The following is a 16,430-nucleotide window of genomic DNA, read 5'->3' as shown; positions in this document are numbered from 1 at the left end:
TGCTGACCTACATACATCTGCAGCAGTGAGCTCAGGGGAGCGCGGACAGGGAGAAGTCACCGGCGAATGATGGTTGATGGCCCAACTCATGGGGGAGCTCCAGCATCATCCTTTCTGCTGTAGGGATTGGTGTTCTGTCCCCAAATGGTCCATCGTGGGAAGGTGTTTGTCCAGTCCCAGGCAGCTACGTTTTCTTTAGGAGTCTCCTTGTTCCTTGAAAGGCTCAGATTTTCAGGTTAGAACTTCCAGTCCTGGCTGCGTGGCTGGATGAAGACTGATTTCTGAGCATCTCTGGCAAAGACAGCAAGTGTGACCAGGGTGTGGGCTCAAGCTGAAAGGAGACCATGGTTCTCTGTGCACCCCAGATGTCCATGCTCTTGCCTGCTTCCTCCTTGTTCCCCACAGCTTCAGTGACCTTCACTGGGAGTCCTCCAGAGCAGAGATGAGTCCTCTGTTGAAGGGCTCAAAGAGCTTCTATCTGGGAGTCCTTGAGAAACTGGATGAATGAGCTGTATATGTGAGATGCAGGAATATGTGGAAGGGAACAGCCCTCCCTGTGGGCCTCCGAGAGAAGAACAGAGGACGATGTTCCTGCCAAGCCCACTGTGGACACCAACGCTCATATCTGGTGTGGGGTGAATTGTGTCCCCCCACCAAGACATTAGAGCATGTACCAGTACCAAAACATGTGACCTTAACTGGAAATGCGATCTTTGCTGAAGTCAAGTGAGGATGAGGACCCTGATCAGGTTTGATGATGGTCTTCCCAGAAGATGAAAAATTTGATGAGTCTCAGGAGGGAGAAGGCCACAGAGGGCAGAGGCAGAGACAGGTCTACAGATACCGAGGACTGACGTCACCTCAGAAGCTGGAGGAGGTAGAGAGGGTCCTGGGTTATAGACTCAGAGGAATGGCAGGGCTGCTGATGCCTGATACCAGACTTCTGCTGCTTCAAGCACCGAATGTGTGTGTGTGTGTGTGTGTGTGTGTGTGTGTGTGTGCATGTATGAATGTATATGTGGTATGTATGGTGTGAGTGTGTAGGTATCTGTGTGTGTGTGAATGAATGTGTGTGTACGTGTGTATGTTTTGTGCGGGTATGTGCATGAGTGAGTGTACAGGTGAGTGAGTGTGTGTGTGTGTGTGTGTGTGTGTGTGTGTGTGTTTCTGTCTTTGTTAGAGGAATCTTATCCAATATCCACAACAAGGCCCTTGGCTTCTTCCCACATCCAAGTATCTACCATTCTTTTACTTGGGGTAAAGGGACTCTCCCCACCAGCTCTGAACCCCAGAGGCAGTAGACCCTCCTCCTTCAGTTCCCGCTCTCCTGCAGAGTCTAAAAACCCTGCTCTGAAGCTCATCCAGTCGTGAGTGTCTCAATCTCCCTGGACCTTAATGAAGTCCTTTGTCGCCAGTGGACTGTAGAGTAGTTCCAGCCAGGCCCCAGCCTCACCATACGGTCCCTGAGCATGCTCATTGGAAATAGCTGGCAAAGTCCCTTCAACCTGGATCCCAGCGGGACCTGCCCTATCTGGTGATTGGCTGAGCTCCAGCCACATTAACTCAAGATATCTTCAAAAGGTGAAATAGAACCATCCTGCTTGGCGGGAGCAGCTGACTGGTGTCTGTTCCTTCTCCCCATCCTGGGTCCATTTCCCAAGGGTTGCTGTCTCTCTCACCCCCATTGCTCCCATCTGGACCTGGTACTCAAGAGAACCTATTTCTCTTGCTACTACTTTTTGTCCGGCTTTCCTTTTTCTGTGCATGCCTACCCATGGCGTACGTGTGTGGTTTGTGAGTGGGTGTGGTCCCCCTTGCCTGCATATGTGGAGGCTGTTGGCTGTGCTTGTCTATCTCTCTCCATTATGATCCCCTGAGACAGGGTCTCTCACTGAACGGCTGTGTTCCCCCGAGACAGGGTTTCCCACTGGACTTGGAGCTAGGCTCAGTCAGCAAACCTCAGTGACCTCATGATTCTACTCTCCTATACTGCTGGAGTTACAGACACCAGGCTTTTGCCATTCCTGAGATTTGAACTCAGGTCTTCCTGTGCAGTAAGTTCTTGCCCTGTTTCTGATTCTCCTTCTTAATTTCAGCTCAATCTCTAGGCTTCATCCCCTAGAAGATGAGGATTCTACTCCATGTTGTTTCTCTTGCCTGTGAATCAAGTGAACTCATACTCAAACACATACAGACAGACACACCACACACGCACACTCACACACACACACATACACACTCACATATACACACATGCATGCACACAGAACTCCTGCCCCTCCTTCCAGTAGTATAATTTGTGGTTATATCAATATTCATCATTTGCATAATTATGTAATTATTATTCACAGCTGAGGCTCAAAGTAGCTCCATGATTACATTTCCGATCCTGATGTACTCTGTGCTTCCCCAGAATGAATAACGACCAGGGCTGTCACCTGCTCTGTTGGCATGTGGCTTTCCTTACCGCCTCCCACGCTATTCACCAGACTCAGTACTTTGTACACTTTGATCAAAATCCCCGGTCTTCTCCTTCCTTCCCCACGGGGAGGGCTGGGTGGCTCAGCTGATCCTGAGATCGGGTTGCACAGCTGTGACTCCACACTCTGTCCTCTGGGGTCCAGGTCTCCTCTCATAGTCACAGGATCCTATGCACCCATTGGACAGAAGTGGCCGTGATCTCACAAGTGTGAGGAGCAGCTTCCCTGCCTTCTACTCACGTCTCACGGCTGAGCTGAGGTGTCAAGGCTCGAGGTTTCCCTTCTGAACTCTGTAGCTGTTCTTGCCCAATCCTGTGAGAGATACAGAATTATTTCAATTGCTGCCGTTTGAACAGCTCTCTTGTATTCTGGAGGCTTCTACCCTCTCATATCTTCACCCCCAGTGTTCTGCAGCTCCACATGTCTTAAGTATTGCAATAGCTACTTTTCTCTTTTCTGTAACGAAAACACTTGAGAAAAGCAACAAAACAGCTTGGTGGAGGATGACTTCATTTGGCTCACAGTTTGAAGGGACCCAGTCCATCATGGTGTGGAAGGCCTAGTGGCAGGAGCTTGAGGGGGCTGCTCACACTGTCTCCATAGCCAGGAAGTGGAGAGACAAAAGCTGATGTGCAGGCGGCTTTCTCCTTTGTATTTAGTCCTGAGCTCCAGTCTGCGGGGTGGTGTGGTCCACATTCTAGGGTGGGTCTTTCCTGATTAGATAATTCTCTGCAGATGCTCTCTATTAGGTATGCTCAGAGGGGTGTTTCCATCTGGTTAAATCCAGCCAAGATGACAATTAAGATTAGCTACCACAGGCAGATCTGCTTTGTTGGTTTTCTAGGTCTTTGACAGTCCCCTTCATGAAAACCCTAGATGCCCACCCTTTCCCTGGAAGACATCATTTCCCTTGATTCCCTGTGCTCTCTTTCTGGGACGTCCATGGTACATTAGGCAGCCCAGGCCAACCCTCTAATTTCCCCTTTCTGTGATTTTCTGCCTCTTAGTATTTCCGATTTGCTTTCAATGAACTTTCCTTAGCTTGATCTTCCCGTGGCTTCCTGCATGACTTTCTGCATGGCTTTAATTTCTCAGTGTTTTCCTGGATCTCTGAATGTGCTGCTTCTTAAGGAGAACGTTCTGTTCTCTCAGCGATGTAATACAGCTATCTTGGCTGTCATCAATCTTACACTGGCAAAGCTCTCCTCACCTTCCTGTGTTATTCTCTGTCTTCTGAGGTCCTCACTAGTATTTTCTTACTTTGTCGTCCTTCCTTTGACATTACAGGCTGGTCCTTGTCTGTCATCTGTTGTTGCAGTAACACTGTGACCAGAAGTGACTTGGGGGAGCAAATGGTTTATTTCATCTTACAAGTTACAGTCCATCACTGAGGCAAGTCAGGGAAAGAAGTCAGGGCAAGAAGGGGCTGGAGGTAGGAGCTGCCGCAGAGCCCGTGGAGGAGCTGCCGCAGAGCCCGTGGAGGAGCTGCCGCAGAGCCCACGGAGGAGCTGCCGCAGAGCCCACGGAGGAGCTGCTGCAGAGCCCATGGAGGAGCTGCCGCAGAGCCTGTGTGGGAGAGCTGCTCTCTGACTTACTCCCAGCTTCATCCTCATTACCTTTCTTACCTAGTCCAGGCCCACCTGCCTAGGGATGGCACTGCCCACAGTGGGCTGGGCTCTCCTCCACCAATTAGCAATCAAAAAAAAAAAATACTAACCTAATGGTGTCAGTTCTTCAACTGAGCTTCCCTCTTCCCAGATAGGTCAAGTTAGTAACCAAGATCCATCAACCCAAGGCTGTTCGACAAATACTTGTGTTTTGTATTTAAGAGTAAGAAGAAATTTGAAGCAGCCACGTTCCATAATTCCCTGGGCCACTGGAAGAGCTGGGTGCAGCTGAGATTTCTCATCTGAAAAGGCAGGTGGGTTCCTAAGGCCCGGTGACCTCCCAGCAAAGCTTCAGGTATCTGGGATCAGAGATAGCCCCCGTACAGCTGAGAAGGGGTGGCATGGGTGTCCCCATACAGCTGTTTAGGGTTTACTGTTTTATCCTTGGTCTTGGCTATGCAAACCTCTCCATCTGGGCTGGAGTGGGGAAGAGGTCAGTCCACTGCTAGCGTGTGGTCAGGGCAGTTGTGAGACTGACCTGTCCATATGAAGTTTTCCTGTTACCTTCGGCTCTGACTTCTATTTTATCCACCTTAGAAACCCCTGCTCCAGGGGCCTTTGGACTTCTAGGTGTATGAACTCTGGTCGAGTCTGGCTCCCTCTGGAGCCTTCTATCCTAAAGGATTCTATTTGAAAAAGTCCATTGTCACTCTGTCCCTTACATTGCATGCCAGCGAAGCTTGTTCCCCGGCACCTGCTCACTGCACACCCTCATCTGTGTGTGCTCATCCCTTAAAGAATCCCTGTAAGTCTCCAGTCGTACACCCGACACCGCGGAGAAACCCCTTTGTGGTTGTCTTGGCGGAGAGCAGAGATGAGCATGTACAGTCAAAGCAGCTTCTTGAACACCACACCAACGCTCTGTCGCTCTTCGTGCAACTTGGACTCCACATTCAGCTCTTACCGCAGATGGTACACACAGCTGGCGATGAACCTGTGGTCACTCTCTGCACACCATCCTTCCCCACATCTCTGTCCATGTTCCATTGCTAGAACAAAATACCAGAGCCCAGAAATTTAAATTTAAAAGAAGTGTATTTGTTTCAAAGTCATGGAAATAGGAAGTCCAAGATTCTTGGGTTATGGGATGGATCTCTGGTGCTCAGGAAACGGGGATAGGGGATTGGGGGTGGCTGGGAGGGATGTTCTGACTACTGGCTGCTGGGAGGTGACTTGAGCCATACCACATGACACAGCAGTTCAGGGAGGGTCAGGTGCCTGACCGTGAGCACACTCAGTACAGCCTTGAAATGGAAAATAATAACACAAAGGTGTCACGGAAATTGTCCTCAGGGCACAGCACAGAAGAAGGATGCTCTGTTCAGGAAAATTACTCCCTGACTAATGACATCACTGATGACGACATACGATGACTGTGAACACCAATTACGCACACTGTGGTGGTTTGGATGAGAATGCCCCCCAAAGGCTCATATATTTGAATGCTTGGTCTCCAGTTGGTGGAACTGTTTTGAGAAGGAGTTGATATGGGCTTTTTGAAAGAAGAATATCACTAGGGTTGGGTTTTAAGGTTTCAAAAGCCCACTCCTGTAACTAAGGCTTCTCTGCATCCCACCCGGTCCACAGCCACTTATAAACACCCAGAGGCTTAATATTAACTATAATTCTTTAACCAATGGATCAGGCTTATTACTAACTAGCTCTTACATATAAATAAACCCATTTCAGTTGATATGTGTATTGTCACGTGGTCCATGGCTTAACAGTAATTCTCTTGCATCTTACTCCCCTGGCAGCTGCTGGCATCTCTCTTGACTCCACCTTCTTTCTCTCTGTATCTCTGCTTAGATTTCCTGCCTTGCTATATTCTGCCCTTCCATAGGACAAAGCAGCTTTATTCATCAACCAATTAAAGCAACACATGCTTGCAGTGTATAGAAGGACACCCCACATCCCACTCCACTCCCAAGTAGCTCTCTATGGCTCATGCCTGTGGATCAAGATGTGAGCTCTCAGCTACTGCTCCAGCTCCATGCCTGCCTGCCTGCTTGCCTGCTACAATGCTCTCCACCATAATGGTCATAGACTCTAGCCTTCTGGAACTGTAAGCCCCCCCCCCCCCCAAAAAAAACCTCTTTCTTCTGTAAGTGGCCTTGGCCATGGTATCTTATCATAGCAATAGAAAGTAATTAAAATAGACACCAAGTTCACTCAATAGCCAGGTCCTCTAGGAAAGCAGACTTCTGGGGACAGGTCTGATGGGCAGGCTGACTCCATTTCTGCTTCCTGGGGTTGGAGGTAGTGAAAGTGCTGGAAGCAGAAATAATGGAATTCTTGGAGGTTCTAATCATTCTTGGATATTTGGCTCATTAAGGCTCCTTGCCTTCCCATACCCCCAAAGTTTTTCCTCTCTGGTAAATATTTTTATAGGCAAAAAGTCTGGACTCTGTGCACCTTCAAATTCTGGTGGCTGGTCTACAGGAGAGCGGGGGCCTTACGGCTCACTGTCTGAGAGCTGTTTCCACCGGTGCCTGCCAGCCAAGGAGTGGGAATCAGAGAAGTAGGCTGTGCTCAAGTGGCTTTTCCTCTCTCAAATGCTGAAATGAGCACTAATTAACCTGCAGCAATTAGAGGAGTGCTTAGATTTCTGTGTGTGTGCTTAGACTCTGATCCACACTGCCTGCCGTGCAAGCTCCTACCTGCTTAGATGTACCCCGGCTCCTCTCTGGAGCCTGGGATACTTCAAGTCATGCTCTGAATGACCATGCCCATGTACTGCAGGACAGCCCTCTGTGCTGTAAGATGTTGGGAGTGATGGGCAGGGTATCCACCCTGCACAGGGAGCGAGACCATGCCACCCACTGCTATGAGACACTGATTGGTATCCCCAGGTTCCTACACTAAAGTCCTAGCACCCAACACTTTGGGATGTGACTGTTTAGAGACGAGGTCCTTAAAGGGCCCCCTGAATAGAATGAGGTCACTGGTGTGGCCCTCATCCAATCCAATGGCTGCTGTCCTAAGCAAAGAAGATGAGGAGGGAGGAGAGGAGGAATGCTGTTCATTTCTTTTCCAACTTGACACAAACTAGAGTCACTCAGGAAGTGGGACCTTCAATTAAAGAATTGCCCCCATCAAATCAGCTTGTAGGCATATCTATGGGGCATTTTCTTAATTAATAATTGATGTGGAAGGGTCCAGTTCATTTTGGGCAGTGCCACCCCTAGGTAGGTATTCTGGGTATAATAAAGCAGGCCAAGTGAACTATCTATGGGGAGCTTCAGTCCCTATCTGCAGGTCCTTGCCTTGCATCCCTGTCCCGACTTCCCTTGACTATGGACTGTGGTTGGAATCTGTAAGACCAATAAACCTTTCTTCCTCAAGCTGCTCTTTGTTATGGTATCTTACATGAATTCTAATTGGTCTTAATAATAAAAACCCAGAGTCAGCTCTAGCGATTAATACTAAAAGATCAGAGAAGCAGAGTGGCCAGTCACTAGAGAGTTCTTACCTCTACCCATGGTCAGACCAAAGGGGGGATCCTATCTCAGACTTCTGCTGTCTCTACAAAACCTCAGACTGTATCTGCTCCTGTCTCCTCCTGTCTTATATTCCTCTCTCCACCCAGCCATATCACTCCTGTCTCCACCTCCCTAGGGCTGGGATTAAAGACGTTGGATCCCAACTCAAGGATCACCTTTGTGTGAGCTCTGTTTCTCTTTTAGACAGATTCAATTTCGTGTAGTCCAGGGTGGCCTTGAACTCACAGAGATCCTTCAGCCCCTGTCTTCCAAGTGCTGGGATTAAAGGTATGTGCCACCACGGCCTGGCCTCTCTGGCTAACTAGTAACTTAGCTCCACACACTGGTCTTCAGGCAAGCTTCATTTGTTAGATTACAGACAGAATATCACGACAGTGGTATTTATCATGACAGCAGAAATCAGATGGTGACGGATGAGGAGCGTGCAGAGGGAGCAGGGAGCAGTGCAGGCCAAGGCGGAGGCTGCAGGAGGAAGCCGTCTCTTCTGCAGCGTGACCCCGGATTTCAGCTTCCTGGGCCGATGGACAACACGCTTCTATTCTTTAAACTGCCCAGTCTGGGATACTTATTTTGTCAGCCTGAAGAGATGAATCCACACATCTCACGGGTGAGCGTGGTGATGGCAGATGGTCATGCCCATCCCTGGACAGCAGAGCACCCTGCAGTATCCGACTCCAGGACCAGACTGCGATGCTGTGGAGCACACGCTGGCCCCAGCTAAGCTGGGTGCTCCTCACAGCATCCCACAATTATAGCGCGAGAGATACTCTCATCAGAGAGAAGCGTGTGCTACCTCAGCTGTCCAGCTGAAGCTCTGACATTATTGTTCCCCTCCAGGACACACATATGAGGTTCTGGGTCACTTTTCCCAGGGCTCCTGATTTGCTGTAGCTCTAGTTCAGGGTGGAGTCTCTGAGATGCTGAGTTCATGGGAACTCAGTGTTTGTGGAACCCATTAAACATGCTGAATTTTCTTTTAAATGAAAAAATTCACTTATTGTTGACCATGTCCTTTGCTTTACAGAAGCTTTTCAGTTTCAGGAGGTCCCGTTTATTAATTGTTTCTCTCAGTGTCTGTGCTACTGGGGTTATATTTAGGAAGTGGTCTCCTGTGCCAATGCATTCAAGTGTACTTCCCACTTTCTCTTCTATGAGGTTCAGTGTGGCTGGCTTTATGTTAAGGTCTTTGATCCATTTGGACTTGAGTGTTGTGCATGGCAATAGATATGATCTATTTTCATTCTTCTACAGGTTGACATCCAGTTATGCCAGCACCATTTTTCTTTTTTTCCATTTTATATTTTTTTACTTCTTTGTCAAAAATCGGGTGTTCAAAGTGTGACACACTTTGTCAAAAAAAGTGTGTGAATTGATATCTGGGTCTTTGATTAGGTTCCATTGGCCCTCCTGTCTGTTCTTATGCCAATACCAGGCTGTTTTCAGTACTGTAGCTCTGTAGTAGAGTTTGAGGTAGGGATTGTGATGCCTCCAGAAATTCCTTTATTGTACAGGATTGTTTTGTCTATCCCGGATTTTTTTGCTTTTCCATATGAAGTTGAGTGCAGTTCTTTTGAGGTCTGTGAAGAATTTTTCTGGGATTTTGATTGACATTGCATTGAATCTGTAGATTGCTTTTGGTAAGATTGCCATTTTTACTATGTTAAATTCTACCTACCCAAGAGCATGGGAGACCTTTCCATTTTCTGATGTCTTGGTCAATTTGTTTCTTCAAAGACTTAAAGTTCTTGTCATACAGGTCTTTTCACATATTTTATTAGAGTTATTATATAATACATATTATTACTCCAAGATATTTTGTGTTATTTGTGGTTAGTGTGAAGGGTAATGTTTTTCTGATTTCTTTCTCAGCCCACTTATCATCTGTGTAAAGGAGGGCTACTGATTTTTTCTAGTTAATCTTATATCATGCTACATTATTGAAGGTGTTTATGAGTTGTAGAAGTTCCTTGGTAGAATTTTTTGGGTCACTTATGTAAACTATCATATCATCAGCAAATAGTGAGAGTTTGAGAGTTTGACTTCTTCTTTTTTGATTTGTAGCCCCTTGATCTCCTTTTGTTGTCTTATTGTTCTAGCTAGTGCCGTGCACCGCACCCCCGGGTCTGCGCTCTGTGCACTGGACCCAGTTTGCAAGTTTCGGGCAAGGGGGCTGGAGGTTAAAATACACAAACACACAAACAGAGAGTCAGAGACACAGGTCATCCTTGAATTCCCCCAAAATGCCCCCTTTATTGTGTTCAGGGGCAGATTATATAGAGATAGCCACGCCCCAGCCAAACCCACCAGAAACCACTCTCCTGCCATCAGGAACTCCTCAAGGTCTCGTGCTCAGAGCAGCTGTAGGCACTCAGATCAGGGGATTACAAGAAATTCAGGATCTGGAGTCTCACTGCTCCCAACAAGCTAGGACCTCGAAAATTTTTATTAAGTAATATGGAGAGAGTGGGCAATCTTGTCTTGTTCCTGATTTCAGTGGGATTCTTTGAGATTCTCTCCATTTAGTCTGATGTTGGCTGTTGGCTTGCTGTATTAATGGCAGCCTATAGAATGGGAAAAAACTTCACCAACCGCACATTGGATAAAGGGCTGATCTCCAAAATACAAAGAACTCAAGAAATTGGTCATCAAAAGAACAAATAATCCAATAAAAAATGGGGTACAGACGTAAACAGAGAACTCTCAACAGATGAATTTAAAATGGCTGAAAGACACTTAAGGAAATATTCAGCATCCTTAGCTATCAGAGAAATGCGAATCAAAACAACTCTGAGATTCCATCTTACACTTGTAAGAATGGTCAAGATCAAAAACACTGATGACAACTTATGCTGGAGAAGTTGTGGGGTAAAGGGAACGCTTCTGCATTGCTAGTGGGAATGCAAGCTGGTACAGCGCCTTTGGATGTCAGTATGGTGATTTCTCAGAAAATTAGGAAACAAACTTTTTCAAGACCCATTTTTGGTCTTGAAAAATGGTCAAGATACCATTTTTGGGTATATATTCAAAGGGTGCTCAATCTTACCACAAGGACATATGCTCAACTATGTTCATAGCATTATTGTTTGTCATAGGCAGAACCTGGAAACAGCCTAAATGCCCTTCGACTGAAGAATGGATAAGGAAAATGTGGTACATTTACACAATGGAATACTACACAGCAGAAAATAAAAATAACGACATCTTGAAATTTGTGGGCAAATGGATGGTTCTAGAAAACATCATACTGAGTGAGGTAACCCAGACCCAGAAAGACAAATATCATACATACTTACCCATAAGTGGCTTTAAGACATAAAGGAAAGAAAAACCAGTCTATAATTCACAATTCCAGAGAACCTAGACAACAAAGAGACATTCATGGATCTAATCTACGTGGGAAGTAGAAAAAGACAAGATCTCCTGAGTAAATTGGGAGTATGGGGACCATGGGAGAGGGTAGAAGGAGAGCGGAGAGGAAGGGAGTGGAGTGGAGAGACATATATAGCTCAGTAAAACAATAAAAAGTATTAAGTTGTGTTTGTGCACGTGAGTGTGTACAGGCATTTTGTGGCACAGCACACACATGGGGTTTAGAAGACAAGGTTTGGCAGCCAGTGTTTGCCACTGTTTTGCAGAAGCAGGGTGTCTCTTGTTTTAGCCACACAATGGACTCCAGCTGGCACAGAGCTTCTGAACAGCGCTCCCTTCTCTACCCGCCATCTCTCCATAGGAGCACTGTGATTCCAGAGCTGCATCACCATATACGGCCTTTTAGGTGGGCTCCAGGGATGGAACTTGGATCACTAAGCTTCTATAACTAGCACCCTTACCTACTGAGCAACCGCCCCCCCCCCCCCCCCCCCCCCCCCCCCCCCCCCTTGGTTCCAGGACACTCCATTACACTTTACACAGAGAAAGCCTGTCTTGAACCCCCCCCCCCCCCCCCCCCCCCCCCCCCGCCCCATCCCCCCCCCCCCCCCCCCCCCGGCCCATCAATGAGCCCACAGTGGGTTCTTGAAACCAGGTAACAGGGAGCTTCTGTCTGCATCCCCTGCTGGTAACCTCAGGCTTGGGCCACAGGCTCAGTGCTTGCATGTTTTCCTTGTTGCTTGCATATAGAAGAGAGGATTACCCTCCCTCTGCTCTGTACCTTTCAAACACACTGAAGAGAGAAAAGTGTGGGATAGGAGGGTTCGAAGCAGTCCAGGGCCATAGCATTGTCTCCTGCCTGTCAGAAAGGACCCTGAGCACAGTACACGTTCTTACCCTGGCTCTCCCAAGCAAGAGCCAGGGCTCCCCTGAGATTCTAAAGTCATTGTATTTACAGATTGTGTTTTTTGCAGTCATAAATTCTGTGTTGTACTGTTTAAGCTGATGGGTTCACACAAAGAATGGATGGATGTGTAATGAAGAACCCATTGTTAAAAGAGCAAAGCAAAGGCAATGATAATGATGAATTAATTGGTGGACCATCCCACTCTGAGGGAGAGACCCCGCTGATTTATCAGGCCCAAGGCACGCCCACACATCTTTCTCACCCCGGCAGGTGATTTGGTTCCCAGGAACAGCACCATCAGTCACCTTTGCAATGTTAATTTGAATTTTATTGGCTTTCTAGTTTTGCTTGTATTTGAATTGTAAATTTATTTTGTTTCTATAGATGCATAAGAGCCATAAGGAGAAGCAGTTTATATACCTAACTTTATATTTATGCTTATTTAAGTGATATCATTATAAAAATAATTTGAGTTAAATTGCTCAAGCTGTCTAAACAATATAACACCATTCTGGCATCTAAACCAAATCCCGGGAGGAATAAATTAGAACATGTAAATAAATGACAAGCCAGGTAGAAGTCATTTACTGACTGTATTGATACAGGCGGATGTGTGTATATGTAAATAATGACTATGTATATACATTCTGCATGCATAGCATACACACCATATGTGCTCGCTATTACAGACACACAAGCATTCATAGGACACATGCATACATGTATGGGTATATACTGACTGTCAAAACAGCTCTCAGAACAACAGGAATGAGAGAGCCTGAATCTAAATCAAATGTGAATGATGTGGATTTAAGTTGTCCTGAAAACCATGTTCCCAGCTGAGTGAGTTTATGTGAACTTTCTGTTAGTGATCCCTAAGCCAAATTAGTACTTCCCACATGAGCATGGGTGTTCAGCCATCTCCTGGGACAGGAGCAGCCTGCCAGTGGCCAAAGGAGAGTGACTCTCCTTCCCAAAGTAGCCATGAGCTTCCATTTGCTTCTAAGGCAAGGGTGGGTCTTGCCGCTCCCCAATTTGTGTTTGAACTTTGACCCACTTTGTCTTATGAAGTGACCATGACTGAGTAGGTGTGTGGCAACCATGTCCTGCCCTAAAGTCAGCGTGCCACGGCTCCTCTCTCCACCAACCTCCATTCTTTCCACCCACACTTCAGTGATGCTCCCTGGAGGTGCTTAAGAAAGGTAATTCCCTGGGAGGTGCCTTAAATCCCAGCACTTGGGCGGCAGAGACAAGAGGGTCTCTGTAAGTTTCAGTACAGCCTGATCTTCAAAGTGAGTACCAGGACAGCCAGAGATGTTACACAGAGAAATCCTGTCTCAACTTTGGGCTGATGAGGGAGGGGGACTTGATTGGGGGAGGGGGAGGGAAATGGGAGGCGTTGGTGGGGAAGAGACAGAAATCTTTAATAAATGAATAAATAATAATAAAAAAATGAGAGAGAGTGAGAGAGTTAGTTCATAGCTGAACAATCACAGTGACTTATACTTGGCGATTTACATAATAATTACTTTATTTTATATGCAAAGTGTTTTGGCATGTATCTCTGTGCATCACATGGGTACCTGGTGCCCACGGAGACCAGAAGATGGAATACTTTTAGCCCCAGTCATCCCCTATGCCCTAGAACTACCAAATCCGAGTCCTGAGAAAGAGTGGCCAGTGTTCTTAACTGCTGAGCCATCTCCCCAACCCAATACTCGACACTGTTATGGTCACAGAACAAAGGGAAGTCACAAATCAAGGCATGTTCCAATCACACTGGCAGGAAGATGAGGTAGGAAGGCCACAGTCAAGCAGGGAAACTGCCGTGAGCTCTGGATACTATTTGAGGACGTTCTTAGTGTTGGGTTGGTGGAAGATATTAGTCTGTTGGCACATTTCAAAGTCATTGTCTGATAGCTGAGAGGATGCTAGGTCAGCTTCCGGGGTGGACAATGGATGTCCATTCAGGGGGCTGAAGATAGCTCAAGATCACTTTGTTCTGTCTGTAGCTTCCCCATTTTCCGTAGTTACAATGTTGTCATCGATCTGTCAGCCTTGGGAACTTATCCTTAATGCAGGCATGACATGATCCAAAGCTGGGGGAGATGGCTCAGCAGTAAAGAGTACTGGCTTCTCTTCCAGAGAGGCTGGGTTCAATTCTCAGGACCCACTTGGCAGCTCACAGCCATCTGTAATTCCAATTCCAGGAGATCTGACACCCTCTTTTGACCCCGTGGGCACTTGATCCACGAACAGGCATGCAGGCAAAACACTCAGACACATAAAATAAAGATAATCATTCAGGTTGCATGCTGAGTTGCCCAGGTCGTGACTTTGAACACGCGTAGACAGTAAGACACACGCTGCCTGGATGCATGCCACCGTCCAATTATGAACAGCTATTGCAGCCTGAAGAATGCTCGTGCCTTGCACTCCCCTTCTCTCTGCAGACTGCCGCAGGGCATCCTGGAGCTGTGTCCAGCTGGGGACAGCCCCTCATCCCTGTCCCATCTCTCCTGTGTTTGGTGTGACCTCATCCCTGCCCTTCCCTATGCTCTGAAGATGCCGGGAAGAGCAGCAGTGGAGGCTGGGGAGGATTATGGGTTTTCTCTAGGAGCTGTCTGACCTCGGTCAGCTGTAATCCACAGCCTCTCATCCTTCTGTGGGTGCCTTCCTTCTGGATGGCCACGTTAACACACTAGTCTCTGTGTTTGGGGGCAGCATGCAGGTTTGAATTAACTTGAGCAAACAGCATTTAGGAAGTACGGTCTGCTTTAGGATAACCTGTCACTGCGCAGCCAGGCCCAGAGGCCCAGGCAGCTGGTACACTCTCCTCGTCTTCACTGCAGACTAGAAAACCCATCCCTGTGGGGGCTGTTCCTGGAGCTATCCAGTCTAACACCCCTTCCTCCCCACCTCTGTGGAGTCATGCCTGTGGGGCCCCGTGTCCATCCTCTTGAGCCTGCCCGTTACTGCCTAACCTTCCTCTTCCAGGGTGAACACGTTTCCCCTGGCATCTCCTCCGCAAGTACCACCAGCTCGGTTGCGTGCGTCTTCACAAGGGGAGGAATGGAAGTCAGAAGCCATGGGATGGGAGTTCTTGGTAATTAATTGAAGACGGTGAAGCAGAGTTCTACCGGGCAGTAATTGGATTTCAGTCCCTCGGGAGTTGTTTTAAACACAGATGCTGATGTAGGAGCTGCCTTTTCCTGCAGTCATGTCTCTCTGTCATATCTAACGGCAGCTGAATCCTGAGACAAATGCCCCGAAGTCTAATGGACTTTACCAGTCAGAGCCAGAGCCGGTGAGGCTAGAGGATCAAGCCTGTGAGGCTGAGCTTCGGTGAGGAACGGTCCAGGAGAAATACCCGGGGATCCCTCTAAGGTCCATGCATTCCGTTGCCGATGCTCTTGCTTGGCTCATGTTAAGGCTGGGGAAAGTGTCTCCAAGAGGCCCAAGTGAGTGTGTGTGTGTGTGTGTGTGTGTGTGTGTGTGTTTTAGGGGTCAGTTACATGCTCTTCAATAGCGTGTGTGAGCCATTCCCCCTTGCGTGCTGACCCACCCCTTCCTGTCTGTATATGCATCTGAGTGCTCCAGGTGATGGCTAAGCCATTCCACCCCCTGTCCAGGGCAGGGGCAGCTGCCTGCAGTGACCCACCAGGGCAGTGGCATCACCGTTTAGATTCTTTACATCTCTGTTAGCGACATTCTTGCTCTTTCTGTACACTAAGTGTCCTCCGCCCAAAACCCCGATGAGAGTTCAGCTTTTCTGGCAACACCTTGACTAGTCTAGACATCACATGCTCCTCAGAGACAATGGCTGTCAATGCTTGCCACCTGCAAATGGGCCTGAGCAAGAGGGTGTCTGTATGTCAACTCATTTGGTCCTCCTCCATCCAGTTAACAGTTCAAGATACACATTTTCTTCTTAGGCAGGGAGAAATGAAATTGTATAGTTTGAGCTCTTTTCTGTTTGTGACCTTAAGTAAGAGGCCGACCATTTGGGAGACTCAGCTGGAGGAATTGCCAGGACAACTATATCTTAGGATTCCTCTCTATGAACTCAAAAGATTGACTTCCAAACTGGTGCCCCTCATCCATCTCTCTAGACTCTGGTCCCCTCCTCAGCCCTCTTGCTATTGTGTGGATCTGGGTGGGTGGGATGTTGTCAGTCTGGACCTCCAGCTCCAGAGACAAGTGTGGAGACAAAGGTGCATTCTTGAGCTCTTTGATGTGCCTGTCTGGGTCCCAGGAGACTAGGCTAGCTCACGCAGCAGGCTGTGGTGTCACTCAGATGACAATGACATGGCACTAACCTGTGGGAAGAACATCTTTCAGGAGACCCAGGACCATTCCCTGGAGAGGGAGGCCCACGGAGGCCAGCCCATTCACCCGTGTTTGTTCATTTCATCTCTCACGCACAAGCAAGATGGAGGGACATCTTTTTTTTTTTTTTTTTTTTTTTTTTTTTTTTTTTTTTTTTTTTTTTTTTTTTTTTTTT

Source organism: Alexandromys fortis, unplaced genomic scaffold (genome assembly GCF_014885135.2).
Source record: "Alexandromys fortis isolate MF-2015 unplaced genomic scaffold, M_Fortis_MF-2015_v1.1 scaffold_88, whole genome shotgun sequence".
Lineage (NCBI taxonomy): Eukaryota > Metazoa > Chordata > Mammalia > Rodentia > Cricetidae > Alexandromys > Alexandromys fortis.
Note: the sequence above shows the minus strand (reverse complement) of the source record.